Genomic DNA, 10,407 nt, shown 5'->3' with positions numbered 1-10,407 from the left:
GAGTTGGGGCCACGGGCCATGCACTCTGCTTCTACAGGCCTCAGTTTCCTTGACTGTGAAGGAAATGGCTGCCCCACTGCTCAATCCCAGGAACCTCCCAGATCCAGACCCTGAGGCTACTCCTGCCTCCTCACCTCACTGTAACCTGTCTTCCCTCAGGGAGTCTCCCTGCACTTCACTCTAACCATTTCCCCAGGATGATTAGGACAAAGTCCAGACCAAGCAGCACCCAGCACTCAGCACCCAGAGCTTCTCCAAGCAGAGCTGCATCCTCCTCCACCCAGACCCTTCCAGGCCAGCAGGCATGAGCTCTTGGCCACATTCCATTAGAGCAGAGAGGAAAAGGGACCCAGTGGGTCAGGAGACTGCCCCAGGCCCAGGCAAGGACGGAGGCCAGAAGCCCATTCTTCTGTGGGCCAAAACCCTGACCCAGCTGGGGGACCACCAGCCTCCCTGTCATCCCTGACCCCATTAGGGGACCCCAGCCTCCCGCATCACCCCTGACCCCACTGGGGGCTTTAGGCTCCCATGTCATCGCCAACCCCACTAGAGTACACCAGCCTCCTGCATCACCCCTGACCCCACTGCGGGACCCCAGCCTCCTGCGTCATTCCTGTCCTTGCCGCGGGGCCCTAGCCTCCCATGATATCGACCCCTTTCTTTCTAGGAAACAAGGCGTGGGCCACAGAGTTCGAGTTGGTCCTGAATTTCCTGTTTCTTTAAGCTGAGACATTTTACACACATGGGCACACTCCCCCACTGCCACTTCTGACCTAGCCCAGAGAATTTTATGCAGCAGCAATTTCAGTAACAGGAAAAACCAGACCCAGGGAGCTATCTGAATGTCACAAGCCTGTCGCCTGGGGCAGGAGTAGGACAGGCTGCCAGGCTCTCCCTCCCATCTCCATTTCCTTTCTCACGGCCACTGCTCCCTCCTGAAGGCGGCAGCAAGGGCAGAAGGATCCTTGGGATAGATGGCTTCCCGTCCTACCCTGGGGCCTCCAGGACCACCGTCCCCTCCCCTCCCCTCCTGCCCACGCAGAACAACCTGCTTCTGTACAACAAGCAAGCACCCTTGTCACTGCAGTCAGTCGGCTGCTGAGCCCTCCTTCCCAGAGACCCTTCTCTCAGCTCCACTCCACTTTCAGCCTGAAAGGGCATCTCCACCATGGCCAGGCTCCGTGGCAGCCCTCCCTGCAGTCAGCCTGCCTCATGCAGGGTTTTCTGAAGCAGGAATTCCAGGCTTCTTTGCCGGGAGGTCCATGGATAGGAGTCTGGCCATGAAGTAGGACAAAGGAGGATGTGCCCCTGCTCCCCAAAAGCGAGAGAAGCACTCCAGCTGGCCTGCTCGGTGACCAGGGACAGGCCTCAGGGTTCCCTACAGCCCTGGCACTGAGCCTGTGGATCAAGGGAATCTGTCTTCAGGGGAACAGGGGGGTCCATGAAGGCTTCCCAGAAGGGATAATCACAGTGCTGGGTTCTGAAGGATGAAGAGGAGTTTGCAGAGTCAGTCCGAGGAAATGGCAAGCAGAGGGAGGCTCTGGGACTTGGGGAACCTCACACTGCTCTGTGCGGCTGCCATGTGCCCTTCAGAAGGGGGATGGGGGGCAGGTGATGGAAGGAGCCCTGATGTATTCCCGGGGACTCTTAGCAGAAATTAGGCAAGGCCAGTGGCAGAATCCAACTTGTGAGTTAGGAAGAGACCTTGGGAGGCTGTGCAGAAGCCAGCCCAGAGCTGCGGGAGCCACAGCAAAGTTTTACCTTGAACGTAGGGAGCGCTGGTCACAAGAGACTTTCTTCTAACATGAGCATTTCCTCTAAGAAAGAGAATGGAGGGACATTTACAGAGAATTCTCAGAAAACCTCAGGGAGGAAACTGGAAAGCCCTGTCTGGCTGAGCACAGCGGGCATACCACGTTCCTGGCTAGTGAAGTGGTTTGCTCAAGAGTTTTTGTGGAACCAGAAAAGTTAGATGGAGCCCCATTTTAGAGATGAGAAAACTGAGATGGAGGATGCTTTGGATGGCAGTACTTTGGCACCTGTGCCAGGAATAGCGCCCAGATCGCCCTGGACCACATGCCTTTGATGTGGCAGGGCAGCTGCATACATTTTCCTGTGCACGCACCTGGGTGGACTGCGTCGCTTCCAAATTTGGACATCTGGCTGCTTCTCGATGCCCCCACCTGAAACCCAATCCACCTCTTCCAAAGCCAGCAGATGGTGAATTGCTTAGTATGAAAAAGGTTTGAGCAAAACAGAAGACTAGAAAGAAACCTCTGTGCCTCCAGGAACCTCATCTGAGCTCCATTTGACTCTGCAGAACCAAGTTCTTTGCTTTTAGAGGATTTATTGTGACCGGGCGTCATCCAGACCTGTGTGCAATTACTGGTTGAAGGCGTCTCTCCCACTACACAGAAGCGCTGGGAGAACAAGGTGGTGGAAGGCGAATGAAGGACATCTGTCCTGAGGCTGCGCTTGATGGAGGTTAATTCAACACGGAGCCTTTGCAAAACTTCCCCGAGCCGGCCCCTACAGGATGGAGATCCCTCCCTCCCTGTGATCCCCTGCTTCCTTCTCCAGCAGTTTTTATCTTTGAACAGAGCAAATCCTGGTTCCATTCAGATCTGCTCCATGAGAGCGGAATGCAGTCACTGCACCAGGCGGCGGGGGAGGAGCGTCTCAGCCATTCCGACAAGGCGTGCTCATCAAAAGCCATGCTTTTCTTCCATCCTGGGTCTTGCGACTTCTTGAGATGGGGAAAAATGAAGAACTGTCCCGTGATTTTGTTCTCAATATGAAGGACTATTGCTTTGGAAAGTGGTCAGATTCTGCCTTTGATTGATTATAGGATTCAAAAATCTGGTGATGGGAAAAGGGAAATGCATTCAAAGATTTCAGGTATTTTCTAAAATTTGCACATGATTATATCCTGCAATATTAATGGTTCTTGCATCTCATGCTCAACCAAGAGCCTCTACTGGCCTAAATGACCAAAGTATTTCCAGGAATGATTCAAGGAAAACAGTCCGTAACCCCGTCCGCGGCTCCGGCTGCCCTCAGATGCGGCCATTCTCCTCCTTACTGAACTTAGTGAGTGCCGCACTAAGTGCCTCACATTATTCCCTCACTTAAGGCTCACAGCAATCAGGAAAGGATGTATCATCAAACCCATGGCGCGGATGGGAAAACTGATGCCTGGAGAGGTCAGGGACTGATCCAAGCAGCTTCTGCTGTAAATGTCAGCTCAGGGATGACCCCAGACCCACCAAGGCCATCCTTAGCACCCCAATCTCCATGATCACCTCCTAACTCTATCCCTTCCCCTCATCTAATTCCTACCCATGGATGAAATCATTTGGGTCTCACTTACTACGCCAGTGAGCCCCTCCTGGCCATCCCCCTGGGCCCCCAGCCAGCCCCCCCGGGGGGTCTGGAAGCAAGGTTCACATCTGATTAGGGCACCTCTTATTAGGAGGCTTCTTTGTTCACTTTATCCACCTTCTCCAGACTGGGACCTAGGGAGACAGGGCCCTGTGCCCCGGAGGCCAGGTGGTCCCTTGCTGTGCCCCAAACAGGGCCTGGTGCCTGGGATGAAGGCAGTAAATCTGTGTGTAGTGGGTGATTTCATTCTGCATCAGAGGATCATCTTCATCCTCCACGACCCACTGCTAGCAATAAAATTAATAGAATCCTCCAATAAAGTCTAGAGGGGTGCTTCTCAGGGCTACCTGCAGAGTCAGGTCAAAATCGGAGGTGCTGGCTCCGGAGGCCTGGACAGGTGAGGCTGCGTGGCTGGTCCTGCCCCTGCCTCCGAGGGTCACTGCTCTGCAGCCAGGCACCCACCCATGAGTGCAGCGCTCGGCAAGCAAAGGCACCTGGCTTGGTGATGGCCAACACTGAGGCAGCTTCGGAACTCCCGCCCGCAGCATTTAAAACACACACAGTCAAAGGTTTCTATTTGGAGGAGTCATTTGCTGCAATGGGGGTTTTCCCTTCATTTTGGGAAATGCCATGAAATAAAATTTTAAATGTGACTCCTATATCCTATCTGAGGCGCAGAAAACTCACCACAGTTACACCTCAAGAGAAAACATGGGGCTCCCCGGGAGAGGGGCCTCACTCAGCTTGGAGTTACGTTCTGACTTCTCAAAACATGAAACCATTTATTCTGGCTTTGGCGCATTCAAAAAAAAAATTCCCTGTGCCACATGCACACACGCGCGCACGCAGAGATCAGCTTTCGGTTCACAATGAATGCGCCCCGGGTCTTTTCTGTGTCTCACTCGCTGAGGCCTGGGGGGCCAGGCCCAGGGGGACCGAGGAGGCACCTCCCTCTGTGCTCCTTGTGCCCCACGGCCATAGCTGGTGAATCACCGGCCCCAGCACCCTGCGTCCTTTCCCAATTACCGTAGCTGTCGGAGCTGACTAAAAAACCAGTAGCAGCTGGCAGGAAATGGGTAAGAAAACTGACCACAGATAAACTGTAGGGCTCCAGAGAGCAGCGGCAGATAGACTCAGGGACAGGAAGTGGAGCTGTTAGGCCTTGGCCCTCTCCTGCTCCCAGGCACCCCAGGGCCATCAAAGGGCGCTGCACCTGAGATGCTGTGGCACTCGTGTCACGCGGTGACCCCACAGCAGGCACCAGCCATAGCCCCTGGAGGGAAAGAAGCAGGCAGGAGTGGTGGAGAAGTGCCCCCAAAAACCCTGGCCTTTGAGACTCCCTCAAAGGCAGTGGCTCTGCTAGCCCAGGGGTGATGGAAACACGGCAGGCAAGGCCTGCACTGTCGGCTCAAATGACCTGCTGCCCATGCATTGCCTCGCCAGGCTCCCTGTGGCCAAAACAAGCGGCTCTCAGGCAGGGAGATACCATCGCACATGGAGAATGGTGCTGGTGTTGAGGTTGGGAAGCACTTCTCTATGGAGTTACAGGTCCAGCATTTTCAAGACTCCCACCGCATTGCAGCCAATGCCAAAGGCAGGCCCTTCGGAATCCTTAATGATGGGGAAGTAGCAGCCAGGTGGCATGCAGGATCCTTCCTGTGCACCATCCATTCCTGTTCACATACCTAGGAGGCAGCTCAGCCTTCCCCATTTTACAGATGAGCAAACAGAGGCTGGGGATTAAATAGGCCTGGCCCTGGGTCCCACCACCTCTGAGGTGAAGAGCCCAGATTGAAAGTCTGACGGGGTCTCTGCCCTGATGACCTCTGCTCACAGTGAGCCACTAGGCGCTGAGACAGGAAAAGGAGAGAAGGGGTCAGAGGGAGCGGGGAGGTGAGCACAGCCAAGGGGCCTTGCCAGGGCCCTGATCCTTCGCCCAAAAAGAAAATGGGGCGGTCATTGTTTAATCGTATCTTCCCAACAGCCCGAGCTGGACACCCAGGACACCGCCCCGAGCAGCCCAGCAAGGGAGACCCACCCTCTCTGCACCAAATCAGACCCCAGGTGTTTCCAGGGGCAGCCAGAGAAGGGTGGCTTCTGTGTGGCCTTCTCTGGGACAAGCTGCTGTGACAAGAAGCTGCAGCATCTGCTACTGAACTTATGACACAGGCCTTAGTCCCTCAGAGGGAGCAGTGAGCAGCTGGGGCAGAGGGTGAGGGTCCCCGTCCCATCTCTGGGAGGGGGCAGAGCACACCTGCTCTCTGGAGCACGCACGGCCCCCTCTGCTGGCGCCCGGTCCAGCTCTCGGCTGAGTGAGACGGGAGTTCAGCTGGGCATGACTCACCCCTGTTCCTGGAACTGTCTGAAGGCGGGGAGGATGCTGTGGGGAGGCTCTAACTGTATCATCTGGGCTGGGGCCGGTAGCAGATGGTCCTTATAAAAAAAAAAAAAGTACTTCCATGTGGGCTTAAAATAGCGCTGCACTCACCATCAGCTGAATGGGGAAATGTAGGAGCCAGTCATTCACGTGGGAGTGGGCACTGCAGGCTGAAGGTTGGGACAAGGGCCCCAGACACCAGCCACAGCGGCCAAGCCCAAGAGGCGGAGAGGAGACACCTTGGCACCCACTTCATGCCTGGCCTAGACCAGGCAGGTGGCAGACACGGCCCCATGCAGGCCCTGCGACAAGGACGATGATGGCGATGAAGCCACAGGATCCTCCCAGTTGCTGCCCAGCAGCCGGCTGGGAAACTGAGACACCACAACAGTCGTCCACCCCCCTGCCAGCCTCTCAGTCAGTCCAGGAAAAGCCTTCCTCCAACCTGGAAGCTGGGAAGATGGGAATACCTAATGGGTGGAGGAAACGGTCTTGGTTCTGAGTCAATCTTCCTCCTTTCCCAGGCCCTACAGGAACGGAGGACTGAGGCCTGGAGCCCGTGGAGTCTGCCCCTCACCGATGTGTGCCCTGGGGCATGTCACTTCCTCATTCTGTACCTCAGTTTCCTTATGTGTAAATGGACAGAAAGCCCCACCTTCTCTAGGGCGGAGCCCAGCACAGGAAGGTGCTCTGTGGAGGCACCCACAGCCCTGGCTGCGCTGTCCCTGAGGCCCGAGAGAGCCCTGGGCCCCTTCTTCCCTTTTCAAAACATCCTTGCTTCTTTTCTTAAACCATGCTGCACTTTGGCAAGCAGAGGTGACCGCTCTGAAAGTCGGGATCTGGAGAGTCACCTCTCACTGCTGCTGTGTTGATGTGGAGGGAAGGGGGTTGACAGGAGGGAAGCTGTGGCAGGGACAGCAGGTGTCCGGCCCAGCAGCGAGGGCTCCCAGGCACCGCAGGCCACCTGGCCTCCCTCCTGTCGCCTGCCCTGCTGGGGCTCAGCAAGTCAGGGCCCGGGTCCCTGTGGCCTTTGAGGGGTGGAGACCCTCCAGCTGCAGGGCAGGCTCAGGGACTCTAAGGGAGCCGCAGGCCCTCAGTCGCTCGCCCAAGGCAGAAGGTGTGTCAGAGGCGGAGGGTTTCCACAGAGCCCACCCTGGTGCCTCTTTGCAGACAAGCCAAGCGGTTTGCTGGTAAATGTCGAACAACCCGCTTCACTGGGGCCTGGGGAGGGGATAAAAAATCGCTCTGATCTGTAGCGGGTGCCAATTTCCACAGTATAAACACCCCCAATGGAGTCAGTTTCATCCCTACACGTGGAGGTGGCAAGAGGCCACCAATGGGCTGCCATGAGCACCTACACCCAGCACAGGGCCGGAGGGAGGGGGTCAGCAATAATGTGACCACCTTCCCCACACAGGTCACGTCTGCCAGGGGCATAGACGCATGGCCTTGACCCAGGCTCAACAGAAAGGCGGCAGAGCCAAAAGGCCACGGAGTTCAGACCCGGAGCCTTGAGTGAGGCTCGGGTTGACCGCGCAGTGAGTCCAGCTCCAGTTTCTGGCGGTGTGACCTGGGGCAAGTGCATCAGTGCTCTGGGCCTCACATGTAGAGTGAGGATGACAGCAGTGTTTGTGCTTTCACCTGGGTGGCTGTTCTGCAGCAATGACCTGCAGTCACGAGCTGTTCTTTTTCAGGGATGTCACTGAGGGACAACACATCTGTCAGGAAGATGCTAAAACCTCTCCCTCCCGAAATCATGGAGAAGAACCTTCCCTCAACCCCGCCACCTCTCCAGCGACCACTTCACCTCTACTCCCTCACAGGCGTCTCCAAAGCTTTCCAGGCCGTCCCCACTTCGTCTCCTCCGCCCACTCAGCCCACGCTGCCACGAGGCCTCTGTCCCACCGCTCCTCTGAGGCGGCTCTTGCCAATGGCACCAACAACCCCATTTTCTAAATCCAGAGACGCTGCTGTCATCCTCAGACTCTCCGTCCCAGCAGCCAGAAGCCCCGCTGCCCAAGCAACTTTGGAAACATGTGTGTCCCCAGTGTGTGTGATGGGTCCATCCCCTCTCCCTCCCCTCCATCCCTCCTCTTTCTGTCTCTTTGGGAAGATAGGGCCCAGGGCACTCTGAGGGGAATTGTGCAGCACCCATCTAGGGGCAGGAGGGGACATGGAGGAAGGAGGAGGACACTGTAGAACCAGAGTCCTCTACTTGTCTGTTAAAACTGGGGTGCCTCAAGTCATAGGGGGAGCCACGTCTTCTCCTGCTGAACCCTCTCTCAAGGCTAGCCCCCGGCTCCAGCGGCCTCCACTGCTGCCTGCACCAGCGTCTCGCAGTGGTACCTTCAGCCCTGACCTCACCTCTGACCCCTGGACAGCTTCACAACCAGAGATCTATTCCACAACCCCCGACATGATGCCTCAGAGGTCCCCAGGTTCAGCGTACCCGGAACTGTGCTCACCACCCGCTCCCAGGCCCGTGGTAACAACGCTACTGTCAGCCACGTGTCTTCCCACCTTCCTCTCTGTGGCCCCCAGGTCTACCCCACCCCAAAGCCTGCCTCCCCCTCAAGGCCTACACGCGCCTCCGTGTGTCTTGTCTTCAACCTCATCCTCCCTCCCCCACCCCATCCAAGCAAGTGCCATCCCTCGGGTGCCAGGGCCGTGGCCTGGGGCTGGGCCCTCTGCTCCACACTTGCCCTCCCGTCTGCTTCCACATCCTTCCAGGGTGATCTGCCCAAATCTGCGATGTGGTCAGGTCCCCTGTGTGCCAAAAACTCCCGGGGGGGCAGACCAGGACCCTGGTGCAGCTTCTCTGGGCCTGTGTGCCTGGCCTTGGCCTGTCTCTCCTAATTCCTCTCCCACCATCCCCTGGCTTTCTGCTGTCCTCATATGGGCCACTTCCTCCCTCCCAGGGTCTAGGGGATGTCGTTGTCTCTGTCTGGAACAATCTTCACCTTATCATCGCCCCCACCCCACCTCTGCAACCCAATGGCCTGACTTCGGCCGCTCATGGCTTCCGCGGGGAAGCCCTCCTCCTCCCTCCATGTCACCTCCCGCCCCTAGACAGGTGCTGTGCCATTCCCCCTCTGAGCGCCCTGAGCCCTGTCTTCACAGCAGTTTACAGGGCTGGTAACCACTCACTTGTCTGTGTGGCTAATTACTGCTTATCTCTACCACTAGACTACTCATCCCCGAAGGTGTAACTGACTGGCATTTCCAGAGGTGTAATTCTTCACCATGCGGTGCTGTCTGTGAACCACAGGAGGGTCCCCAGCCCTCACCCACTCGATGCCAGTGGCTCTCTCAGGCCTTTCCACAGCCCCAGGAGGCTGGACCAACCCAGGAAGCCCTGCATCCCTAGGAGCAAAGAGCTGCAGGGACAGGAGCTGTGTCTGGGTTTGTTCAACCCCAGTGCTTTAAGGTCCCGGCACAGAGTAGATGTTCAGAAAACGCGTGTTGAATTCATGAATGGGCAGCTCCTACCTGCAGGCTTCTGCACAACTGTTCAGACTGCCTTTCCGGGTGCTACCGGGATTTCACCTTTGGGGGTCCAGGAAGCCGTTGTGCCTGTAGGAGGTGGTCCTCAGCCCCCTGGAGTGGGAACATAGCATGGTATCTGCGCAGAGCTCCATCAGACAGGACCCAAAGCCAGCACCTCCCTCATCTCGCCTGAATTTCAGCAGTTCAGGCACAGGTGACCAAACAGACTCTCCCTGGGCCACATGGCAAGGGGCAGGTGCTACTGGTCTCTCTCTCTGGTGGTCAGGACCTCAGTTCTCCCTGCCTTCTGCCAACCTTCTATGTAGACCTGCCCAGGGAGCTGCCTGCCCCAGAAAATACAAACTTGGAAGCACGCGCCAGGCCATCAGTACAGAGCGGGCACAGCTGTGGGAGGGTGCGTGCGGCCCAAGGTCCCAGCACCAAGTTCGGATTCCTGCTTCAACTTTCCTGTGGCTTTCAGCTCTCCTCTTCCTCTCACAGTGATCAGCCTCTTTTCCCATCATCCAAATTCCAACCACTTCAGCGGACCTTCACCAAACTAGCAAGAATTAACATTTGGCTCCATTCAACAAACATTCATGCAACAAACATCTACCAAGCACTCACTTTGCATTAAGGGAGCCACCCTAGAGCCAGTCTTCACAACCCCTTCAGGGCCCTGTGCATTTTCCCGAGGCCTCTGAGTGTGTCATTTCTGTTCACTCCATCCAGACTAACAAGACGGCTCTGCCCTTGTTCTGTGTCTGGACGATCTAGGCCTTCTCACGCAGCAACCAGGATTTTTACCTGGCCCCGGCCTCCGCGGGCTCACAGCTGATGCCGTCTCTCGTCATCTGCCCACTTTAACCCCACCCTCTCCTTCTGCATCCAGCATTCTGCCAAGCCTTCCTGGAGGCCCTTCAGAGCTGATGATATGGTTTGGATGCGTGTCCCCTCCAAACCTCGTGTTGAAATGTGATCCCCAATGCTGGAGGTGGGGCGTGCAGGGCGGGTGTTGTTTCATGGGGGCGGAGCCCTCATTAATGGCTTGATACCCTTCCAGTGGTAATGTGTTACCACAAGATCTGCTGGTTAAAGAGTCTGGGACCTTCCTGGCTCTCTCATTCCCTGTCTCACCATGCGACACACCCACTCCCATTCAC

This window comes from Sapajus apella, unplaced genomic scaffold (genome assembly GCF_009761245.1).
Source record: "Sapajus apella isolate SASKATOON/1434 unplaced genomic scaffold, GSC_monkey_1.0 scaffold31, whole genome shotgun sequence".
Classification (NCBI taxonomy): Eukaryota; Metazoa; Chordata; class Mammalia; order Primates; family Cebidae; genus Sapajus; species Sapajus apella.
This window is presented reverse-complemented; position numbering follows the sequence as displayed.